The following is a 20,984-nucleotide window of genomic DNA, read 5'->3' as shown; positions in this document are numbered from 1 at the left end:
ACAGGCGTGAGCACTTGTAACGCCTCTCCTGGTCTGCAAGATAAGCATCTTCGAACCCCAGGACCTCGAGTGCACTTTCCGCTCAGCTGAGACACCACCTGTCGCCGATGCTGAGTGGCCCACAGCGGCATTGCCACCGCCCAAGGTCCGGCCTCCGATTCCCATCCCAAGGCACACCCCACCGTTTGTAAGGTGTTATTTGCACACATCTAAGTATATGTAAAGATATGGAGAGAAGGGCAGTGGATGGGGGAGAGAACGGGACCAGAAAATATTTGGAAAGGTGGGATCGAGCCCCCTAAATTCCCCCACTAAATGTTAGAAATGTGAGTTCCTCTTCGCCGGTGAGCGGCCTCGTGCGATTGGGGTTTGACGTCGTTCGGCCTCGGAGCAGGTGTGTGTGGGCGCGGGAGAAGCGCCGCGGGGTCTCCCTCGGGCACCGTGGGCGGCTAGTCCTGACGCCCCGAGGTGCGCGGGGGACGCACGCTCGCTCAGGGAGGGGTTTGCGCAGCGCGAGGCTGCAAGGGGAGCAGGTGCCCAGGCCCCGAAGACGGCGGATGCCGCTCTCTCACTTCACCCTGCGATGTCACGTCATCAGCGCTGCATCGACGGGCAGACAGCAGGCGACGGTCGGAGAAGCACATTCGACCTGCTTAAGGGCGTAAGCGTCTTAAACACCCTTCCGCGCCCCACGCTCCCGGCTACGGCAAGCGTTTCTCCTGACTCGTGTTTTATGCTATCAGAACTGTCCTCTCACGGCCTCCACTCGGGTCTCCTCTGTCGGCCTGGCTGTGGTTACCCCAGGCGCTTTGGACAAACCGTTTCTATTTTCCGTTACGGGTGGGAAATGCACCGACGCCAGCAGATGCTTCCTTAGTCTGTATGGTCCCGGCCCCAGGCGAGCATCTTACGCCCAGCACCTCACGGGATCCGTGGGACAGTGGACAGATAAGGGCGGGACCACTGCCACCACTTACAAGTGGGGAAACCGAGTCACGCAGGGGCCAACCAGCTCGCCCGAGATCACACAGCCTCTTGCAGGGCAGAGGCTGGAGCCAGACTTCCGCCTCCTGTGTCCCTGCGTTCCCAGTGACAAAAGTCATTGTTCTGTGCGTGTCACATGTGAGCGTGAGCCGCCACTACACTTCCTCCGGAGTGACGCCCTCCCTGCTGACCACCGGGGACCACGCAAACTCAGCCGGCCCCACCGACGAAGCCCCGGGCTCTCACTCGGAGACTGAGCCTAAATCAGGAGGCAGAGCCGCAAAGCCCAGGGAGCACCTGAGCTGCTGCGTCAAGCCGCACCTGAAGGCAGCATTCTTTGTGACCTTCCTGTGGCAGCATGCAGCGGAGCCCTTTTATTGCTCAAGCCATGGTCACGTTGGCTCTCTTCCACTTGCACCCGATACGTAATTTGGTCCCGGAGTGTGACGTCGTTACCAGCAGCGTTACACGGAATGAATATAGAACGGGTTGCACTGGAGACGGGCAGTGACTGGCCGTCCTTGACATTTGAGAGTGAACACACAGCTACACGATGTCGGCTGGCCAATGACACCTGGAGGCGTGCGGCCGCAGGACGGCAGGATGTTAGGACGAGTCCCATTGGGGCGGGGGGAGCACTGAGCACCTCAGGAAGCAGATAAGCTTACCCTGCAGCTGGCCACCGTCTGTGGACAGAGCGGAGCCAAACGCTGGCTTGGTGTTCAGGACACCTGTCTCCCTCTAGCGTGCCATCCAGTCTATGGGGCAGCCTGGGGACCAGGAGCCTTGCAGGGGTGTCTCCCCACAGGGCCGAGCCCAGGGACAGCAGGGACTTGGCAAAAAGGGAAGATGGGGACAGACGGGGAGCCTGACCTTCAAGCGGACCCCAGGCTGCTGGCTCTCCGCCATCTGCCGTCGCGGGGTGGACAGGATGTGCCCCTCCCACCGCCTCCCACCGGCGCAGGGCAAAGCACTTCGGTGCAGAGCGAAGCAGAGGGACGCCCTGTTCCAGGATCGAGTCCCCGAATGCTGGCTCACACACAGTGACTGAGAACGAGCCCTGGGCGGTTACTAAGCAACCGACAGGAAACTAATAGGACAGAAGCCTGACTTGTCAAAAACACTGTGTTGCCAGGGAGACTGATGCTGACGGTGAGGTCTCCTCACCCCTCGGATCCCTCCAGGCGGCAAGTGGCCTCACACTGCGCTGGCTGGAAGGCACCTCAGCGCCAGGCCCTGGGGTGCCCCGTGGGCCCGGGCCTGCAGGATATTCTCCCAGGAGCCCGGGCTGTTCTGTCCACCCCAAAGGGCCAGGCTGTGGGGTTTCCTCCCTCCTCTTTTACAACGAGCCCTTGTTTCCCTCTACCATGGTGGGGGGGGGGGGGCAGCCACGGGTCCCCAGACCCTCAGGAGCTACCCCCAGGTGAGGTGAGAGGGCTTCACCTCACCCGAAGGCCCGAGCCAAGGGCGGCCGTGAGTCTGTGTGAGGTTTGCTTTCTTCTCATGCAGGGCTCGGTGAAGGTGTCTCCTGCCATTCTGGAAAGTGAATGTCTGTGCGGAAGCCCTAAGCGGCATCCTGCCCTCTCTTAGCTGAGGACGCCACCGCTCAGACTCCCAAGTCCCCTCCATCCGAGATACTGCCTCTGGTAGCACGTGCACTCGGGGCAGCTGGCCCCGTGCCTCAGCTCTGGGGCCGAAGTCCAGACAAATCACGAAATCCCACCTGCGGCCAACTGGCCAAGGGTGGTCCCAAGACTTAAAATGTCCCAACCGACCGCAGCCCTCGACTGGCAGGGCAAAGCATGAAGCTGGGGGCCCTCCGCTGCCCCGTGGGACAGAGAGACAGAGGGACGGAGGGGGAGACACTTACAAGGGAGGGAACTGGGAGTCAGGGGCTGAGAAGAGAGAAACCAGCTTCTGATCACGGCTTGGGATCGGCCGGGACACCTACATGCACACCCACACGGGACGATTTTCCTAACCCGCCCGGGGCCCTGGTCCTGCGCTGGCCAAGCCACTGGGAAGGTTATGTACACGGAGATGTGGGCAAGCTCGCAGGATTGGGATGTGTCCTGGGCCCTGGCTGGTCTGTGAGGTCCTTCCCGGGGTGGACAGGAATCCCGCGTGGGCGGGGGGGGGGGGGTGGCAGGACACGTGGGGTTCTGTCACACCGCTGGCTCCCGGGGCTAGTGAGGCCACATCTGAGGACACAGGATCTTAGGGACATTTAACGTTTCTTCAAATCTGTCACAGAATAGACCGCTTTCCTTTGTGCAAACCCGGTCGTATCTTCGGCTACCGTAGAGATAAAATCACCGATGATCCCGTATGATCCAGGCTTGTTTGCATTTCTTTTAGTAGCCTGTGAAACATGCCCTCTGCCAAACAGAAGCTAATTCTATTTTCCTCACCAAAGCGAAACCTCTGGAATTGCTGCCTTTGGTTGCCGTAAGAACAGTTATATACAAATGTTCGATCCCAGGGACAGGATACAGATTTGCAGGTTAGTTGAACCCTCGAGTGGTTTCTTTCATATCAGCCATTAGGGTCAGACGTTTTAAGATGGGACATAATTAAAAGCCCCAAGGTATACCCGTTTCAGTAAAAACCCCCGGGTTGCATTTATCTTGCACTATTGAGCCAAAAGCTTCAAGTACAAAACCACCTGCTGGTCATGGGTGGTGCTGAGCCCGTTATGACACTGACGTACGAGCAGAAACGTTTCCCGAAGGCGAATGGGGTTCGTTAAAGTGTCACACGACCCAGAGCCCCGCCTCACTTGCACTGTGAAGAAATGAAGTCCCAGAAGAGCTAAATGCTTGGTCCAAGGGCTCAGGAGAGACCGGCTGGCGGGCTCAGGCACTCGCCTACCAAGGCCCCGGAGCCGGCAGAAGGACCTTCCCTGACCCGGACCCGCTGCATCACCGCTCTGTTCTGTGTGTTAAGAAGGGCTCCCAAGTGTTACGAGCTCTGGGCCCCGCGACACTTGTCCCCACGAGTGTACAAGAGGGTTGAGGAGGGTCCTTTACCGTCCTTGAGGTGCACTTTCAGACAGGAATGTAGGCAGCCAGGGGCCCTGCTCTCTGGAAGGTTCCGTCAGCGTGCAAATGGGCTGCGCTCTTTCACATCCTGAACAATAAGCATCTCCTGACTCCCCCATCCCCCCTCGCACCCGTGTCTTCACCCCTTTAGCAAACTCCCGGAAGGGAGGGTGTGCAGGCACGGCCTCAGATTGCCCCCCACACTCACATCGTCACTCCGGTCCTGGCGACGGTGACCCAAGACCTCCATGCCGCTAGACCCGGGGGCCCCCGCCTCACGTGGCCACCTTCCTGAGAATCATTGGCTGGTTCCTCCCCCCACCTGCCCCGTCTGTCGTGGCAGGCTCCATTAAACACACCCAGTGAGCCTCCGTTCAGACCCGAACAGGCGCGTCCGAAAGAGAGCGGCTGACCTCTCCCTGGTCGCTCAGTCCTCCAGCTGCTCAGACTCTGTGCTGTGGCCCCAGGCCCAAACTCCCATCTCTGTTCCTAACTACCCCCTCCTCTTCTCTCTCCTCCAGCCACAGTGGGCTCCTACAAGTCCTTGAGCATGCAGACATGCCCACCCCAGGACCTTTGCACTTGCCACCCGCATTTCCTGGAATGTGCTCCTCCACCCACACCCCCGAGACAACCACAGAGCTTGCTCCCATCACATTGCGAGCCCCCTTCCCTGTCTTGTTTTTCTCCTGGGCACTTCTTTATAAGGATCAAGCCCTCATTCGACCCGTGATCTTCCTGTTGGTGAGCCCCCACTGCTAGGTCAAACCCCTGGGACAATTGCAAGGACAACGAGGACACCAAGGAGATGCTGCCCACCCACCGGGGCCCTTGCATTCCGGAGGAGGTCCTTGGCGCTGGGCGCGTGGGGCAGGACCTTGTGAGAAGGAGGCTTTGCGCCGCCGCTGTTTGTAAGTACCCATCCTGCCACGCTCTGGGCGCAGGGCCCCTAATGGGGTGTGTTATCTGAACAGCCAGCCCGCCCTTACAGAGCCCTTATCTCTCCCTCTACCCCTCAGCTGGTGTCCGGTCCCGCGAGAACCCCCCCCCCCACAACGGCCAGGCAGAGGCCTGCCTGTCGGTGAGACCCCTCCCTCCCTCGGCCTCCGTGCCCCTCCCCACCCTGCCTGTCCCAGTGGGCACCGTCTTCAGTCGCCCTCAGCAGCGGCCCTGCGGGCCTGAACTGCAACAGCGATGACAGGGGCGTGTCTGCTTCAGCTGCGCCCTCCGGAGCCCAGGGCCCTTTGGGACGCGGGAAGCAGGTCCCGTCCCAGAGCTGCCTGGAGGACGCAGGGCGGAGCCTGGAAAGCCCTTCGCCCTTCGTGCTGGAACCAGCAGAGGCCCGAGCACCATTTCTAAGGTTGGCACCGGCACACCCTAGGTCCTCCCAGCTCACGGGGGCTGGTGCCCGCCTGCCTCCTTCCTCATCTGGCTGTGCACCCTAAGGGGGAAACGGCCACCGGGTTTTCCCGGCGCCCGTGCAAACACGACCATGCGGCCCCGCAGTGGGGCCCTGAACCTGCACACGGGCTGGGCGAGCCGGGGGGCGGGGGGATGGGCACGGGGGCCCAGGGCACACAGGTGCTTGGAGCCGCTGTGGAGGCCACGGGGACATCTGCAAGTCGGGAGAGGAGTGTGGGGTGACGTGCGGGGGGTGGGGGTCGTGGCCGCGGTCTCGAACCCTCAAGTGTTTCCTCGTTCACGCGTCTTGTGCCGCGTTGTGCTTAATTGCACCTTCTGGAGCGCACGCCCCTCGTCCACCGGTGTTTGTGACCCGAGCCGAATCCACCCACCTCCTAACCGGGACGTGTGAGGAAGCAGTCCACCCCTCCAGCCTTTGCAGCTACGTTTGCTGCTTTGCGAAGGTCACCGGCAGACTGTTCCTGACGAACCGGGGTGAACGTGGGGTTCTGTCCTCGTCCGAGCAAAGATGCAATCACCAAGGTGCAGTTTGCTGGTGCGGAAGAGAAAGAAAACTCAAAATGCATGCCGTCTTGGCCACTGGAAATTATTTAGGTTAATTTGCTTACTTCTCTGGCCGGGGTCATCTGAAGTTCAGTTCCACTCAACGCAAATTACGGAGTGTGTGTCTGCAGCAGGATGGAGTCCTGGGGGTCCCTGCCCTCCTTGACCGATGTGGACGCGGGTCGGCGGGAATTGTAACAGGATCTTCTCAGAAATACCAAAGAGAGGGCGAGGCTTGGGTCATCTCTCCCTCACTTGTCGAAAGACCTCTCTCGGTTTTATTCAGCAAAATGGATGTCTGTGTTTGGTTAAGGGTGCGTGGCCGTCCTTACGCAAAGCGTGACTCTCCCGAAAGTCTCCCCACTTTCCAGACGCTGGAAAGCCCTACGACTGGACCTTCCAAATGCCACCCGTCACTTTACCGAATAGGGCTCGTTACTCCCTCACACACATCTTCTTTCAAGTACCCATGGATATGAATTTGGGGGCACTATATGTCCCAAAAATACGCACGGCGGAATTTTATAAATACTTTGAAAAGCATTTTAACCGCCAAGCCGGACATTTGCAAAGACCCCCGCTGGCGTTTGTAAAGTTTCTACAAATCCCTGAAAACCAGCAGAAGCAGCTGGAAATGGAAGAAGGATGCGGTTTCAGTGTGGCCTAAGGGACTCCCCCCCGCCCACCCAGCTTTCAGCAAAGTCTGCAGGGTATGACCCCAGGGGGGAGGGGGAGGAGGGGGAGGAGGAGCTGTTTGTGATGCGGAAACACACATCCAAACGGAAGCCAGGTTCTGGGCTCCTCTGCTCTGAACTTTAAGAAGCTTGGGGTGGGAGTGGGTGGGGGGGGGGGGCTGGGAGTGGGTGAGTCAGGGACCTGGGAGCTGCCTGGGTCTGACTCAGGGCCCTGTGCGCCCTCAGTATTAGCCGGGCTCCCTCACTCTTGCCCTGTTTCCCCGTTTCTGACCCGGAGCCCGAGGGCATGAGGCAGGAAAATTGTAAGTGTGGCACAGGGGCGTGAGGTTTCCACTCCTCCTCCTGACCCCGCACCTCACACTCGGGAATCTGTCTTTCCCAAAGAGAGGATCAGGTTGAACATTTATATTACTGCGGACAGATTTCTCCTAGAATCACCAGCACCTGAACTTGGTTGCGAGACCCCTGGGGTCCATGAGGGTGGCTGGTTGGGGCAGACAGCCGTGAACCCACACACGGCTGGCCCAGGGGACACAGGCTCGCTACATACTTCCCCCTGCTCCTAACAAATACTGCCGCTCCCTGTGGGCTCCAGGGCAGTGACAGATTCAATTCCCTGACCCCGAGTCCAAGTCAGGAGGGACACCAAAGTGTCAGCTCTCCCTCCCACCTCCGACCTCCCCACCGCCAGGAGGAGGCCGGGAGCGGCCGGGGAGAGCCCACCTGCCCATCAAGTCCGTGTGTCCAGGTGACTAATGTGCAAACCGCAGGCTCCCTTCAGGACCAAAAGTGTGACACTGACCAGGGGCCCGCCGCTTGGGTGACCCAGGGTTCTTCGCCCCTCCCACTTGGCCGTTTTCTGGTCTGTTTTGTGTGTGTTCTCTCCTGCCTCCTCTGGGGACACGCGGAGCCCCCACGGAACCCCTGTTTGTGGTGCCGGGATCCACGCAAAGCTAATGACCTGGGGCTCCCAAAGGCCAGCCCCGGGAACTCAAGGGGAGTCGGTGGGTGGATTCGGGCCGGCAGCTGCGCTTTGGACCTAAGTGGCCAGGCTGAGAAACGGGGGCCTGGAGACGTTATCTCAGGTCCCTCCTGGCGGCCTGGGGGTGGAGGGGGTGGGCTTGGGGTTCAGAGGATTGGCCCCGGGAAAGGTTCCCAGAGAAGCGGTTCGGAGGCGGCCCAAGCCGGCCTCGCCCCGCCGGCACCGACTCTGCGCCCCGGTCCCCGCGCGTCCGCGGCCCTCCGCGTGGCCAGGCGGTCCCCGAGCGGTCCCCGAGGCGGTCCGGGCGGCGGGGCGGGGGCGGGGCGGCAGGTGGGCGGGCTCCAAGGGCGGCCGTGTTTACCTGGCTCGCAGGAAGCCGGGGCGGCGGGGGCGGGGGGCGGGGTGCGCTCCGGGCCGCGAGCAGCCGCCGTCAGTCACCGCCGCGCGCCAGCGAGGACGAGCCTGCGGCCCTGGCGGCCCGCGTCTCCCTCCCCGGAAGGCGGCGCCGGCAGCTCCGGGACCCGGCCGCCCCCGAGGGGGACCCGGGCAGCGGAGAGACGGCGTGGGAGCCCGCGGCGCCCCTCGGCCTCGGAGCGGCGAGCGCGCGGTGGGTGATCGCGGCGGGGGCGGGCGGGGCGGCCCGGAGCGGGGACCGCGGGGACCTGGGGAGGGGGGGGGGTGACGCGGGGCGCGGGGCTCTCCGGGGCAGCGGCGCAGGTGGCGCGCAGGAGGCCGCCCGAGGTCTCCCTGCGAGCTGGTGGGCGCGGGTGTGGACGCCGGTCTACAGCGGCGGGCGCGGGAACCCGACGGGTGGCCGGGTATGGTCTCTGGCGGGGTCCGGCGGCCCCGTCGCGGGAAGAGCGGGCGGCCTGGGGTTGGCGGTGGGGGTGGGGTTCGGGGGTGGGAGGTGACCGAGGTCAAAGGAGGCGGCTCTGGGCGACGTGGAGACGGGTGCCGGAGGCGGCGAGCTGAAGAGCAGGCTGGGGGGGGGGGGTGTCCCTACCCGGTTAAAGTGCCTGCAGATTCCCCGCGTGGAGCCCCGCGGACGCCCCCGCCCCGCCCCAGACGGACCAAGTTTTCCTTTGATCGCGGGGGGGCGGGGACCGGAGACGCCTGGCTTCCGCTTTCTCGGGGCCTGTCCCAGCTCCGTCGCGCGCCGCCCGCGGCCACCGGGGTCCACCTGCTCCCACCTGCGCTCCTGGCGCCTGGGAGCCGGCGGCGCGCGTGCCCCCCTGGGCCCGACGCGGGGGGCGGGGGGGGGCGGTGACCCCCAGGGTGTGTGTGTTGTGCTCTCAGGGCGGTGGCGCCCAGGTGGCCCGGGTCTTGTGGGATGCTGGTGGCAGCGCCTGGTTTCTTTTAGGATCTGCTTTCGCCCCTCTTATCGGAAGGCGGAGTGGAGTTTGCAAAACGTGTACGTTTCTTTGTGGGGGGGATCTCAGTAAGGCTCTGGCAGGAAATAGGCGCGTTCTGGTTCCTGTTCTCTGTTTTCCAGTTGCGACAACCTGAGAGGCAGCCACATGTGTTGCGTCCCTCTCTGCTTGAGGTAGCAGGGGTGTGTGCTGAGGGGTGTCAGCGTGGTTCCGGGGGGCCAGCTCATCCGGCCAGGGACACCCACGCTGCTAGAAGGAGGTTTCCAGAGGAAGTGGAGTGTGGGGAGCATCCTACCTGACACCCGTGGTTATTTGAGATTTTCAGCGGCCAGGGTCAGGGAGACATTTCACAGACCATGGCTTTCAAGTCAGGGACCACCCTGAGAGACATCACTGCCAGGTGTAGAGCCGGGGAGCCTGGGACACAGCGGCTCTTGAAGGGTAAGCCGGGCAGCCCAGACAAGGAGGAATGCCCATCAGTAGTTTTTGGTGGGGTTTTTTTTTAATGGAATGAACAAAAACCTGAAGGGAAGGAAACCGGTTAAAAGTTACTGCACAACATCGCTTAACAGTAACTCTCAGGGATGGAACTGTTCTGAAATGACTACTTTTATTAACCTGGGGTCACACAAAAGTATTTGGTTCAAATCCACGGTGAAAATCTTTACCTAAAGTATCACACTCTGCCCCCGGATAAGAAAGTTTGGGAAAAGTCACTTGCTCTGTGATTTGCCTCTGAATCCTCTGTGGTGGTTCTGAACGCTGGGTCCTTCTTACTGCCTGGTGGCTGATGGCAGTGACTTTGTGTTGAAAACTAGACCGCAGCCTTCCCTGGGATGTTCTGTTGCCACCGAACTTCTAAATGTCAGTTGAATCATGTGGTCGCCGACAGTCAAGTAAGACGGTGCCACCCCAGGTTTCCACAGCCCGTCCTTTCTAGCCACAGCCAACGTGCACCCTCCCCCCTCCCCCCCTTCCCCCTCCCCCCTCCCCGAGCCCTTGGCACCACAAGTCCTGTTCCCCATTTTCTACAATTTCATCATTTCGAGAATGCTGTAGAAATGGAGTCTCACAATATGTATCCTTTCTTTTTGACTGGCTTTTTTTTTTTTTTCCACTAAGCGCAATTCTCTTCAGATCCGTCCAAGTTGATTATGTATCTGGAGGTCTTTCTGTTTTATTGCTGAGCAGTATTTCATGGTACGGATGGACCACTCTGGATTCTTTGGTTTTCAGCCATTCACTCTTTGAAAGGCACGCTGATCATTTCCAGTTTGGGGTTATTGAGAATAAAATCGCTGTGGCCATCCACGGACAGGTTTTCCTGTGAACATAGTTCTCATGTCTTTGGGATACACGCCTAAGAGGTCAATTGCTAAGTCATATGGTAAGCGCGTGTTTAATTTTATGAAAACAAAAACAAAAACAGAAACAGCTACCCTCTTTTCTGGAATAGCTGCACCATTTGCGTCCCACCAGCAAGGGAGGAGTGACCCAGGATGCGCACAACCTTGTGGGCATTCAGCGCCCTTGCTGCTTTTCATTTTAGCTGTGAGAACAGCTAAGGTGTCTAACGTGACGTCCTGATTTTAATTTGCACTTCCCTCCCGGGTAACGATGTTGAAGATTTTCATGAGTGTAACGGCCATCTGCGTATCCCGTCGGTGAACAGCCTGCTCGTGTCTGACTGGCTGCTTGGCCTTGATCGTCCTTAATGTGTTCTAGACGCGGGTCCCGGTGGTTTGCAGTGATTTCCTTTTATGAGTTGTGATGGCAGGGGTGGGTAAGTAAGAATTTTCTGTGAGCCTGACATCCTGGAAGCTTTTCTCCTGTTGTTTTTTCTACGTATTGCAGTTTTGCACGTTCCGCTGAAGGCTGATTTAATTTCTCCTGAAGCGTGGGGTGCAGGTTGAGGGCTTTTGGTTTTGTTCGGCTGGTTCTGGCCTGAGTGTCTGGTTGTTCCCAGGGTCACCCCTCCCCCAAGGTGCTTTCCTCCTTCGTCAGATTTGTGCGCATCTGTTTCTGGGTTGTGGGTGTCTGTTCCGTCCGCCAGGGCTATACTGTCTGGATTACTGTCCCCGGGGGAGTAAACCTTAACGTCAGGCGGACTGGGTCCTCTCTCCTTTTCTTTATTAAAAGCATGGTGGCCGGGGCGCCACGGTGGCTCAGTCACTTAAGCGTCTGACTTCGACTCAGGTCGTGATCTCGCGGTTCGTGGGTTTGAGTCCCATGTCGGGCTCTGTGCCGACAGCCCGGAGCCGGCTGTGGAGCCTCTGTCCCCCTCTCTCTCTGCCCTTCCCCAACTCGCACGTGAACTCTTTCTCTCCCTCTCAGAAATAAATAAGCATAAAATTTTTTTAAATTAAAAAATAGAAATCGCGGTGGTTCCTGAGGGCCCTGTGCCTTCCCACGCAAGTGTCACAACAGGCTTGCTTACATCAGAAAACTCTCCGTGGGATTTTGACTCCCTTTTAGCTTATTCACTTTCTTTGAGAGTGAAGGGGTTAACATTTTCCAAAACAAAAGAAGGGAAATGCGGTTTTATCGGTAATAGGCGATGAGCCACGTTGCACGCTTAGTGTTACGGTAGAGATAAATACAAAAAATATACCAAAAGGCAAGTAACCAAGGGGAAAGAGCATGGGGAGACGGGGCTGAGAGGCAGAGAGCAGGGCAGGGGCCGAGAGAGGCTTTCTCAGTGCCTGAGGGCCTAGTTCTTGGCCACACCCCCACACGCACACACGCAGAGACACATACACCCACACACTTCTCCACACACACAACCTGACACGCACACCCCCACCTGCTTGCACCTGGATTCCGTGTGTGCTGGCCGATGTTGGGGACACTCCCCCATGGGCACAGAAGAGCTGCCACTCTGTCCCCAAAGGTTATTTTAAATAAGGGTTAGTCCTCTGAACCTCTCGGCCCAGGAGTTTCTGTTTATGTGACACCTGTTCTTGGATATAGACATGCATCTTCAGGACATCCATAAAACCCATTCAAAGGCCTAACTAAGCTCCCCCTCCCCCAGTCAGATGTGTTTTCTGGAAGGACACAGACGGACTAATGGTGGACTCTGCAGGAAGGCTGTGTGTCCATGGGTCCAGGCCCTCCCTGGCACCCAGTGGGGAAGCCTGGCAGTGCTCCTTCTCAGTCCCTCAGCCAGCCGTCGAATCCAGCAGGCCCCCTCCCGGCCACCCCCTAGTGGCACCAGCAGGCCCAAGGGCTCAACCCCGCCCCGTGCCAGGCCGGCCACACGAGCGCCTGGGGACCGCTCAGAAACCAGAGGCCTTTGCAGAACAGCTCTGCTTGGGAGGAAAGAAGCAGACAGGAAAACACTCACTTTTTTCACGTGCGGGAGCATGAGAAGCTCTCTCTGGGTGGGGGTAAGACACAGCACAGCAAAACCGACCCCGACTTTGAAAAGGGGTCAGCGGCTCGTAGATGATAACCAAGCGGGTGACACCTTTCAGAGTGTGAGGGGGTTTCTCTGAGGCCCATGGCCGCAGCCTTCTTACAGGAAATGAGCCTCTGCTCAGAGCCCCTTGGCTGTTTTTCTGGAGGACGAAGTGCTTCTCTTTGCTACGTGTTGTACAGTTTATTTTTTTTAATTTTTTTTTTAACGTTTATTTATTTTTGAGACAGAGAGAGACAGAGCATGAACAGGGGAGGAGCAGAGAGGGAGGGAGACACAGAATCTGAAACAGGCTCCAGGCGCTGAGCGGTCAGCACAGAGCCCAACACGGGGCTCGAACTCACGGACCGCGAGATCGTGACCTGAGCCGAAGTCGGACGCTTAACCGACCGAGCCACCCAGGCGCCCCTTGTGCAGTTTAAAACACAACAATAGTCACAAGAGCCGTTCAGTATTTCATTAAGCGCAGCGGTTTTCAGCAGCACGCGGATTGTGATTTATGCCATAACGAAGACTTCGGGTTGGTTTATATATCTCCCCTGTTTTAAAACCGCCCAGAAAGGGGCGCCTGGGTGGCTCAGTGGGTTAAGGGTCCCACTTCAGCTCAGGTCATGATCTCGCGGCTCGTGGTTTCAAGCCCCGCGTCGGCTCTGTGCTGACAGCCCGGAGCCTGAAGCCCGCTTCGAATTCTGCGCCTCCCTCTCTCCCTGCCCCTCCCCCACTCCCTCTCTCTCTCTCTTTCTCTCTCTCTCTCTCAAAAATAAACAAACATTAAAAAAATTTTTTTTAAAAAGACGCCCAGACAACCGCGAGGACTGCTGATGCTCCTGTACGCAGACGTGACGGGATTGTACTTGCTTGCGGGTTTCCTTGTGATCGGTGGTCAGCATCCGGTGCTGACCACCTGGACGTCTGGTGACCGTGTGCTCTGAGTACTCGGCAGCTGGGCCCTCACTCATCACGGTGCCACGTCCCCCTCCCCCCCCCCCGCCCAGCGTGGGGCCCACCGCCTGTGCTGCCCCCCCGGGGACCCGGCCCAGCGTCTCCACCACCCTGGGGCCTGGGGAGACCCGGCTCCGCGGGAGCAGTGCACCTCGCTGCACCCCGTTGCGTGAGATTCGTGTCTCAGAGAATGACTCTTCTTTGCTGCAGTGCAGTCGGGTGACGGTTTGTTTTTGTCGGAGAGGGTGGCGAGTGTGGCCATGCCGGTGGTTTTGTTTTAAAGTTTATTTAGAGAGAGAGAGAGAGAGAGAGACAGAGAGACAAGGAGTGATCGCCTGTGAGCAAGCGGGGGCGGGGCAGAGAGGGGAGCGAGGCAGAGCCCCAAGCAGACTCCCAGCTGTCCGCACAGACCCTGACGTGGGGCTTGATCCCACGAACCGTGAGATCGTGGCCCGAGACGACATCAAGAGTTGGACCCTTAACCGACTGAGCCCCCCGCTCTCCCCCGGGCGCCCCCGCGGCCCCAGTGTTTTAAGTAAGGGTGGGAAAGGCGGGGCTCCCGAGGGCCTCGTCGCCACTCGCTGGCCTTCCTGCACAAGTGCCGTCCCTGCCTGGTGGGGTCGGGCGCCGTGGGATCTCCCTCGCCCCAGCCACGTCCTGCCCACCCCTCCAGGGACAACGTCGGTCCCTGCCGGCGGGAGCCGAGAGCCGGGCCGATGCTCCTCCGGCAAAGACCTCGCAGACACACGAGGCCACCGCCTCCCCAACCAGCAGCCGAAACAGAGAGGAAGGACTCACGCAGGCACAGTTCTTCCTTATCCGGGGTCCCGTGGAAACCTGGAGGTGAAGCTCGCACAGAGCGAACCCCCCCCCCCCCCGCCTCTGTGTAGATTGCCAGGGGGCGCAGAATCGGCTTGGCGGCCGGCTGGTGGGGAGCCCGTGGGCCCCGTGTCTTCTCACGAGGCTGCTGGGACAGGGTTGGGTCGGCCAACCACCACCTGCGCACACTTCATCCAGATTCCTGTTGAATGCAGAGTCCCGGGCCCCCGTTTCCACCGCACCACCCACAGCTTGGGGATCGGGTGCAGGAGTGTGTGTTCTCGTAAGGTTCCCAGGAGACTCCGAGGAGCCTGCTCTAAGGGAAGGAAGGAGCCTCGTCCAGTCTACACCGGGTTATCCGAGCGTACACACGTGTGCTCACACACGTTTTCATAAGGGCACCGAAATCCATGCGTTTCACTAATCGAGTGACTTTGCATCAGAAAGAGGGACCCGTGGGAAATAAATTCTATGCTTTCGTGTTTTTATCTGCGTCTTGTTTGTTACGTTCTCTGTATTCGGAGAATAGCTTTTATTTCCTGCCTAGTGAGCCCTGGCGCCTCTGACGAGGAGTATTCACGGGTGCCCCTGTTCTCATCCAGATGCCTGGACACCTGAAGCCTAACATTTTTGCGAAACTTCCTCTAAAAGCAAACACTACGAGCTGTGTTGCAGGCTTCCCAAATGCAGCGACTGCATGATTAATCTTTTAAAACCCGTTGACCATGCTCCACACTGCGTTCCCAGGTCCACCAAGATAAGATGGGTGTGGTTCTTGGCCCGAGAGGCTTCTCCGTATTACTGGGGGGTTAGATGCACACAGACAGGTTTCCCAGGGCAAAACGTCTGCCCACGGCCCCGCAGTGCACACAGACAGCCACGCCGCGGGACTGCTGGTGAGCGGGACCCCCGGGGAGAGGGAGGGAGACAAGGCAGCCTTCCCCAACGGCACTGCGCAGTGAGGGGGACTCTGCCCTGCACCCAGGTCCCTCCCAGGCCTCCTGCTCCCCCAGCAGCCCCGCACCGCTCCCTGGGGTGGCCTGTCTGGCCGCCCTGGAAGTCCTGCTTCCTCATAGGCCCTCTCGTCCCCGGGGCCCTTCCCTCGCTGTGTTTCCAGGGTGTCCACCTTCCCCGCTCAGCTTTTAGCAGCGGTGGCTCTCGTCCTTGGTTTGGTAGCGTTTTGCCGATGAGGGATGGGTGTTGGCTCCCGCCTGTGCATTCTGGGAAACCTCCACATACGTCTACTGGCCCGGGTGTCATTTCACAGCGTGTGGGGCTCGTGCTTGCCGCATCCACGGAGGGACGGGCTCTGCTGATTCTGACCATCACCAAACAGCTGACACAGCAGGGTCCGGATTGTGCAGGAGTACGCCCAGTCCTAAGGTTGACTCAGCTTACTGTCCTGCCTTAAAAGACCGGACGAATTAAAGAAGGAATTTAATAGAATTAGGAAGTAGTGGTGTGTGTGTGCTTGCGTGTGCGTATGTGCACGCGTGGCCGTGAGGGTGCTGTGGTTGTTTTCATTCTGGTTCCTTGGTGTCTGAAAATGTAATAACCTTGGACTAGCTGGGACCGAGGGTGTCTGAGTGTCAGCAGCAGCTGCCCTGTCCTTCCTAGAAATATGAAGACGATCGATGACACTTCAGAGACCGCGTAATGCATCCGTAGCTTCCGCCCGTCGCTGTGTGTTGCTGTCTGAAAGGCGGTGTGGTTCCAAACGGGAGATGGTGGCTCTTTTATTCTCTCGTCGTTTGCGAATGTCCAGACTCACTTTGGAAGAGAGAGGGATTTAGACCAGATGCTGGAAGCTGACCTTACTCATTTCAGGCTGCTGGTGGGAACTTGCTCTGTGAAGCAGGGTGTGAAAATGCACTGAAAATGCAGTGCAAGGTCACGGTCGAAACCACATTAGGGAACCGTCCTAACACCATCTATAAACGTGGGTCCGTAGATCAGCCTTTACAGGGGACTAGCAACACCCAAGTGAAGTGTGCTGTAGGAAAAGGGCGTTTTAATGGGAGAGCACATTAGAACCGGGACAAACTTCAAGCCCCTCCAAAAGTAAAAACAACTGAATGTGCTCATGAAGAAAGAGACGGTCGCCAGTGGTGCCTTTGCACGAGCCACCGTGATCCAGTCACCTCAGACCTTGCGTCTCCGCGACGTGACTGCATTTGCTCTCGTGACGTGGGCTCCAAGAGGAATTTGAGGAAGGCACCCCGGGCTCAACCAGGGTTTGTCCCTGACCTCCTCCAGTGGAGTGACACTTAATGACCGTGACACCTGTCATCGGGTGGGGTCCCGGGCGTGGTTGCTCTGGGCTCCCTGACTGATCACAGACATCTGATGGTGTCTGGTGGAGGCCAGGGGAGGGCAGACGTGAAAACGTGTGGACAGGGAAACCCGGGCCCCATGCCGTGCCTACAGTGAGGTCTTGGGACAGCCACAGCCGTGGGCCTGGCTCGCGCACCAGTGGTCCCTGCTGGGCTCCTCTGCCCCTGCAACCCGGCCGGTGGCCAGATAACCAGGCTGCCCTCCACCTGGCGGCCAGTCGCCGTGCCGGATGCCGCTTGGATTCACCTGGCTTCGGGTGCTTCTATTTAACGACATTTGGGCGAAGTTTTATTAGAATATAATGTCTGCCTTAGCACCCTGAAAGGGTAATTAACTCAAGTAAGAACGCTCGCCCCTCGACATCTATTACACACTGTAGTATGTTTCCACGTGGTGTCACCCAGGCCTGTCGTAACCAGTGACTGGTGAGCTGCGCACAGGTGCGGCTTTATGTGACCCTGGGGCCACCTTGTCTTCTGAAGGGCTGCGTCCCACGTCTGTGCTGGATCACCTCCCGGACCCATAGGAGCCCGTGTTTGCCCTTGACTGTGGGCACCTGCACACAGCGTGTGGGGGAGGCTGCTGGTCCGGGGCTTCCACACCCTCCACCACATCTGCTCCTCTGGTCCCCATGTGACCAAGTGTCAGAGGGCTCCGTGCGGAGCTGAGGGCGGGGCCTGCGACTCCGGCCACCGCCCTGTGTGCTCGGCACCCCAACCAGCGTGTGGACCCACACTTCCTTTCTGGTTCCTTCTGAGCAAGGGCTTCTGTTTTCAGAGGGCTCTGCGCCGAGACGGTCCTTCAGTGCCCCTGGATCCGAAACTCGTCCCCTGCCGGTGCACCAGGCTGGACGGACCTCCCGGCCGCTCCTACCCCCCGGGCCTCCCCAGGGTTCACAGGTTGCTCCGGTTCCGTGGGATGCCACAGACCGACGACGGGTCTCCAAACACACGTGTGCCGTGTATGTGTGTGTGTGTGTGCACGTGTAAATGGGCATGTGCACATGTGATTGAGAGAGGGGACAGCTTCGAGTGCCTACGACGTCCTGGTCACCGCTGTGGTGCTGGGAAGGTAGCAGCGTGCCTCTGAAACTGGCCTCCGACAGCCTGCGGGGTTTTCTTTCCCAGGCGGACCCTGTCTCGCTCTAGAAAGGTCTCAGGCACAAGTAGGTTAGGTGAGGTCTGAGGATCTGCCTTCAAAGTGACCGGCGGGACAACACGTCTGTGTCCTCCCACCGCCCCAGATCTCAGAAGAGGGAGAGACACAGCATGGACGCACCGTGCATGGGCGTGCACGGGCGAGTACACGCTCGTGTGGGCACGTGACGCAGGCCAGCTCTTTTCGCCCTGCTCCTCCGATGCTCCTTCCGGCACCGAGCACCCAGGAGACGCTCGCGTCGTGAGTTTTCATAGCATCTCCTCCTGGACTTGGCCTCTGGCTTCGGGAAGCCAGCTGTCGTCAGCAGTCGGACACAGCGTGGGCGGCTTTGCCTAAACCCCGTCAGGAAACGCTCCAGTTGTAAAGACACAGGGAGTGCGAAGTCTGTGCTCAGCCCTGGTGGAATCTGAACGCCATGGGCGGCTGCCGAGTCTGGAGCCAGCCTTGTCCAGCCCCTTGTTTCTCCAGAAACACAGCAAACGGGGCCCAGAGAGGCCAGGGGGCCCGTCCACGGCCGCCTCACTCCCACGGGCAGGTGGTATTAGAATCCGGGTTTTCTGCCCCAAGCCTGTTTTCTCCCACACGTCCTGCTCCTTTGCTCTTTCAAGTGAGCTGGTTCCGCTCCGCCTTTAGATGTCCCCGCCCTTCATCTGAATCTGGGATGCGGGTCAAGTAAGAAATGCTGCGGTTTGTATAGAGTATGAAGGGTTAAGACCCCTCATGATAGTATTATAGCAGTTCACCGGGGAAGCACTTTACAGCCTACAAAAGGCCATCCCAGACGATCTTGATTTTGATGGTACAAGAAAATCATAAGGCCTCAACCTGATAGTAATAAATCAGTGCCTTCTGAAAGGATATCGATCTTCCTACGCCTTCAAGGTACCACTTAGAAACCAAATGCTGCGCAGAAACTGCTTCAAAAGCCCAAGTTCAAAATGCAAGCTTCCGGCAATCTTGTGTTCACAATATGCTTCCTGCACTGTTGATTGCCTGTTATGTAATTATTCCTTTATTTTTTTTTTTTAAGTTTATTTGTTTTTGAGAGAGACAGCACGAGTGGGCGAGGGGCAGAGGGAGAGGGAGACACGAATCTGAAGCAGGCTCCTGGCTGTCGGCACAGAGCCCAAGGCGGGACTCAAACCCACGAACCTGGAGATCGTGACCTGAGCTGAAACCAAGAGTCAGAGGCTCAACTGACTGAGCCCCCCGGGCGCCGCTGTAATTATTCCTCTAAGTGCCGTTTTTCAGGAACAGCTTGAAAAGAGACTTCATTGCATGATGTGGTCGTGTCAAGCTTCATTATTTACCGTTGCTTCGCGGTGGTTTTTGGGCAGAAGGAGGTGAGGAAGGAAGGCTTTGTGAAGTTGTCGCTAATGTGTTTTGTGCTAGGAGAGCATACGTTAAAAGGCCTGAAATGGAGGAAGAGGGGCCCCCTCTGACCTTTGGATGGAGCTTCGGTCCTTAATGAAGCCAAGACTCAATGCACGGAGAAATCCTTTCTCAGAGGAAATTGGGGGCCGTGCCCAGGTGCCCGGGTCCATTCGAGGCCGAGCTTGAGCCGGAACTCAGGGACCGTCAGAGGCTCATCTTCTGTAAACCGGGAGCTCAGTTAGAGCCCCCCCTCAGCGCAGGGGGAGCACAAAGAAGCCACACCGTTGACGCGTCCATCTAGCACCTGTCACGTCGTCACCCCGTCATGACGGCTACTGTCGGCCGCCTGGATCCAAACCCACAGCCCCGTCACTGCGTCCTACTCTCCCGCGACGCGTCTTCCCGCCGTTTCTGTAAATATGATTACCACTCCGCAGCGTCCTGGATCTCTCCATTGCATCTCGAGAAGTGCAGACTCACCCAGTAACTTGTGGCACGCCCGGGTGAGCCTCGGGCCCACTGGACGGCTCCGAGCCGGGTCTCCTGCAGGCCATGGTGGGTTGGTGACCAGGCGTGGCATTCTTTTCCCTGATTGCAATCTGGAAGGTTCTGGAAAGAAGTCACTCAGTACTGTGCTGCTTGCCAGTGAGATCTGCTGTCTCTGTGGGACCACTTAGGGGTTGGTGATTTGGATCTGGAGGTTTTAGATCAACAGTTCTAGCATCCGAAACACAGCTTTATCTTAGCTAAGACTCAGACTATGCTCTTTTGGCCCCAGGCCACACAGAAACCTACTGCCCGAGCAGGCGCATTTCCTCCCTGTGCTTAATGATCATGAGCCATCATGCCTCATGTCAAGGAATGCATGAGTCGTCGTGGAGGTGGGTTGAGATGCACTGAGTCGAACACACATCGTTCTGTCGTTTGATCACTGGCCCGGCCTCTGAGCAATGCCCAGAGCGTCTGAGTTTCTTCTCACTGCCGCTGACAGTGCCCCGGGTCACGAGGCACCCCCGGATCTCTGGTGACCGGGCAGGTGTGGCTGATGGCCGGCGCCCTGGGCCGTGTGGCCTAACGCCCCTGTGATGTCGCACGCGTGACTCCCCGCGGGGGCCGAGGAGGAGGACGCCCGTGGGCCGGTCCTGGAAGGCAAGGCCCCTGCGGGGGTTGATTATCCTCTGACCCAGGGTTTGTATCTTCAGGTGCCTGTAAAATATTAACCAGTTGTTTCCAAGCGCCTCCGGGAAGTAACATTCACTGTCCCAGGTTTACGCGTTTGGATCCATGTGGGCCAGAACCCTCAGTGCCAGGCGGGGAGCGTCTGCAAGAAAGGGCATGCCCTGCCCACCCCTGTTACTCAGGCTCTAGATACCTCCGCTCTGAACCCCCGCCTGCCTCGTCCCGGTGCTGGGCCCTTGGCTGGGACAGCTTGTGCGCTGCCTGCCTGACACGGAGCCTCACAGGGGCAGCGGGGCCCAGCATTCGCTCGCGGTGACGGAGTCGGGCCAGCGGTGCTGCGGGGTCTCCAGACTTCCCACCTGCCGGGGGAAAGGGGTGCCCCGATCCGATCCTCTCCCCACGCGTCGGCAAGGCCCGTCTCAACGTGACTTGTGATATGGAGCAAGGCCAGCTTCCTACCGCCTGTTTGTGCACGGAGACTTTTTTTCTCTGTGCACAGCAGCAGGCCAGGGAGGGGCCTCGTGGGGCGAGACCCAGTCGTCAGCCAGGAGGGGCGGGGGAAGGGGGTCCGGATCGCTGAGGACTCTCCCTCCAGTGACACGAAATGGGAGAAAACGGGGGTGTCACCGGGCCATTCTGAGGCCCGCGTGCCGTTGAGTCGGAAACTCAAACCGAGCCCGGTCAGCCTCCCTCGGCCTCCCTGCCTCCTTTCTCCTGGGGGCT

The 20,984-nt window shown here is 58.9% G+C and overlaps 1 protein-coding gene across 5 annotated transcripts in view; it reads left to right on the top strand.

Moving 5' to 3' along the window:
- Positions 1-5,267: 5,267 nt before the first annotated feature.
- MBP (myelin basic protein) overlaps positions 5,268-20,984 on the top strand; it is a 116,832-nt gene continuing 101,115 nt past the window's right edge. The window contains exon 1 of one of the 5 annotated variants that reach the window (XM_045041270.1): positions 5,268-5,385. The gene's annotated coding sequence lies outside the window, so the exon portion shown is untranslated. Of the gene's footprint in view, positions 5,386-8,131; positions 8,275-20,984 lie in introns of those variants that run through there. The other 4 variants (XM_045041271.1, XM_045041272.1, XM_023242120.2 and 1 more) reach the window with 4 other exon arrangements.

The sequence above is a fragment of the Felis catus genome, chromosome D3 (assembly GCF_018350175.1).
Source record: "Felis catus isolate Fca126 chromosome D3, F.catus_Fca126_mat1.0, whole genome shotgun sequence".
NCBI classification, from domain to species: domain Eukaryota; kingdom Metazoa; phylum Chordata; class Mammalia; order Carnivora; family Felidae; genus Felis; species Felis catus.
Note: the sequence above shows the minus strand (reverse complement) of the source record. Positions and strands in the feature narration are given on the sequence as shown.